Source organism: Pinus tabuliformis, chromosome 4_2 (genome assembly GCF_031772625.1).
Source record: "Pinus tabuliformis cultivar Carrire ecotype Pingquan chromosome 4_2, CPIR1, whole genome shotgun sequence".
NCBI classification, from domain to species: domain Eukaryota; kingdom Viridiplantae; phylum Streptophyta; class Pinopsida; order Pinales; family Pinaceae; genus Pinus; species Pinus tabuliformis.
Window position 1 is genome coordinate 705,901,548 of NC_142304.1, and position 4,024 is coordinate 705,905,571.

A 4,024-nucleotide genomic window follows, 5' to 3' on the forward strand; every position below is an offset into this window, starting at 1 on the left:
CTTTTTTCAATTTCTAGGGCCTCCCTCAATTTACGATGATGAAAATGACTACCTTAGCAACGACTTGGGCCTCCTCAATGTAGACGTGATGCTTAGATTTATTTGCATGCTCCGCCAAAGCAGAGGAGCGGGTGCTGCCATGCTTGATGTCAGCGGCATGCTCACGAATCCTTTGATTAATCGAGTGAAAAGTCTCACCAATGTAGGGATTCCCACAAGAGCATGGGATAACGTAAACACCCTTCATATTCTTGGGGTCCACTAGGTCTTTTACAGATCTAAGGGAGCTCCGTATGGTATTTAAAGGCTGAAAGCTTGAAGCCACTTTATGCTTCCTTAGGATCCTTGCAATCTTGTCAGTGATCCCTTGGATAAAAGGAAGATGAACACCAAAAAATTATTATTATTATAAAAAGTATTCACATATAAGTTAAATATATATCTATAAATACATTTGAAAAAATGTGTAATAAGATTATCAACCATGAAGATTTATACTTACTTTACTATGGAGATTCTTAATTTATAAATAGGATTTGTTATGATACCATACCACATGCCCAAAAAAAACATCCCTCATTTCATATTATTTGTTACATTTTCTTTAATTAAATCATATTATTCATCTACATTTTCTTTAATTAATCAATTTAATTAAAAAGGTAAAAATAACATAATTAATTTGAAAATAAATCTCAACCTTTGATTATGAATACTACTAAGAATATTCTAAAATATTTTGTAGATGTTAAATCTCTACATTCATCTAATAATATTGATAATTAAATTAAAATTTTCAAAACTCTATTTCAAAATAGACATCCTTATCAACATAAACATTATAATTATTGAATTCATCTTTAGCTAAAAGAAAATGGAAAATATATGTGTCAAGATTAAGGAACAATGTTTATTTTAGATTAGATTTTTGTTTTTTGTTTTTTGTTTTTATTTATTCATAATTTTTTTTCGAAGGAATATCTCGTGGACTTATTAGGGTAGCCTAACCTCGAAAGCATCAAAAAGAATTAACCCATGACCTCATATTAGCAAAAGTGTTTTAACAATAAAAACTCAACCAATTAAATTAACCCTCAAAGCTACAATATTTCTTATAATAATATCTCTATGTAATAATTTCACTACGGCTATATTTTATTTTAAAAATTCAGCTATAATTACATAAAGTAATATTTTCACAAAAATATTTGCTAATTAAAAAATATCTGAAACCCACAGAAAAAAATTATTCTAGATTAAGGAACAATGTTTCCCATAAAATTATTCAATATCATGCAACTATTTGTATTTGTTTTATATAGGAAGTTCACTTATGATTTCATAAAGTAATATTTAATTGAAAAATGCTTCAAAACCTCAAAAAGTTAAAATATTTTAAAATGCTTGTGATACATTTACTTTTACTTTTAGAATGCCAATTTTTTACTTGCTGATTTTAAATATTGGTGGAATGACAAATATTTATTTATTCAAAGAATATTGTTTTATGGCCATTTTTCCTTCCGATACATTGCAACTTGGTATGTGATGTCGACAATAGAGCCATCATCAAACGAACAACTTGGGTTGGTACTAGAATAACTTTATATTACAACGGTTGACTCTGATTATCATTTAAAGTTATCAACGCAAAGCAAATTTATGTAAAACATTAACGAGTTTTTGTGATGGTGAATCATAATATTAAACTGAGTTAAAAAGAAGGATTATAAAGTTGTAGTTGAAGCGAGAATTGATGGTCAAATTCATGATGTAATTGTAATTAAAAAAAATAATTTATTTAATATTTTTAAGTTAATTGGTGGGCAGAGGAAGGGGGTATTGTATAGTTTTGATAGAAAAATTGTAAAAGGTATATATGGAGTTTGAGATATATGACTAACAATAAGGCAGAAATGCATAACAATCTATTGTAAGGTTTGTTTTTGGATGAAGTTATGCAAGTGATCAATATTATCTTTTTAGGGGACTCGCTTATTATTATTTAACATCTTTATACTAGAACTTGGTCGAGAGACAATCAATTGGAAAATCTTTTGAAGAGAATAACATTGCTTCTCGATGAATTTCCTCGCAAAGCTTTTTTCCACATCCCAAGAAATCAAAACATAGAAGTTGATTAGAGTGTTGATCATCCATGCCAACTCTAGGTTGAGCAACTTGAAACCAATGGAGAATAAGGATGGTGCAATCTACCATAACACCGAAGTCCTAACATTTTAATGAAGGACTTCGAGGCCTATGCTCAAATAATAGTCTCACTCCAAAGGGAAAACTCAAATAACACTATTTTTCTCATGAAGAAGATTAAACAAAAGGTGGAAGGGAACTTGACTCATGTCGTGGCATCCTTTATCTATTTACAATATGCAAGTGACGCAAGTTCAAATCCCTTGTAATGTAAGAGTTTCATCAGGTGTCCACAATTCAAGTACAGATCAAGACATCCACTTAGAATGATGACTGCAAACTGTAAGCAGGAGATTATGAAAGGTGATGTGGCGATCACTCCTATTGCATATGGGTTAGAGCATAGGAGGCATAATTTCATGACTCGGAATTCCCGCAAGCAAAGGGGTATTTCCATATTAGTTTTCACTACAAAGAGGTTACATCACCAACTTTGGAAAATCTCATGCCTCCATGGCAATTCCAGGTAAGCGATGCATAATTTATACCTAAGAGTGTCAGGCAGGCATGTAACTCCTCAAAACAATTCGTATCTTATTCCTTCAGGTTGGCCTTTATTATATACATGAGGGAGAGACTGTTCACTTCATCTCCTGATGACTGTTCATATTTCTTATTATTTATTTACATTAATTACATTCACCCAATCCTAATGATTAGGTGTCAACATTCACCCCCCCCCCTAATCTGAAGGGATGTTGGTGAGTCCAAGCATCATTCTGAATCGTTCAAGCTTTTCTCTTCCAAGCACTTTGGTGAAGATGTCTGCAATTTGCTCATTAGTGGAACAATGACGGAGATGGATTGTCTTGGCCTCAACATGATGTCGAATCAGATGATATTTAGTATTGATGTGCTTCCTTCTATCATGGAACTTTGGGTTCTTGGCCAACTTTATTACAGAGGTATTGTCAATCATGAGTGGAGTTGATTGTACTTTTTTTACCTGCAAATCTTCAAGAATTTTCATGAGCCACACAATTTCTTTTGTTGCCTCAGCTGCTGCCACGTATTCTGCTTCTGTTGTGGAATCTGCCGGAACTAATTGTTTGTGTGATCTCCATGAGACAACTCCTGATCCAAGACTCATAGCATATCCTGAAGTAGATACTCCAGTTTATTTGTCTCCATCGAAGTCTGAATCAGAGTATCTAATCAAACTAAAGTCGTCCACCTGTGTATAGTTGATTCCAAAGTCTTGAGTTCCCTTCAAGTACCTTAGAAATCTTTTTGCAACAAACCAATGTCCCTCACAAGGCTTCTGCATAAACCTGGAGAGGATTCCAACAACAAACGAAATGTCTGGTCTGGTAGTAGTTAGGTAGTTGAGACTTCCTACAAGCTGTCTATACTTTGTTGCATCCTCAAATTCTTTTCCTTCAATAGATGTGAGCTTTAAGTTTTGTTCCATTGGAGTAGTAAGAGGATTGCATTCTATCATGCCAAACCTGTTCAACAGATCTCCAATGTACTTCTTTTGAGAAAGAAATATGGACTTCGGATGTTGAGTTACTTCAATACCAAGATAGTAATGAACATAGCCCAAATCAGTCATTTCAAAACTTTTCCCCAATTCCTTCTTTATGGATGCAATGTAGCTTTCATTGTTCCCTGTCATCAAAAGATCATCTACATATACCACAAGATATACAACTATTTTTCCAACTTTCTTGACAAATAAAGTTGCATCATCAAGATCATAATGTTTGAAATTGAGTTTCAGAAGATGCTCAATTAGTTTTTCATACCAAGCTCGCGGTGCTTGTTTGAGGCCATACAAGGACTTCACAAGTTTGCATACTTTATGTTCATG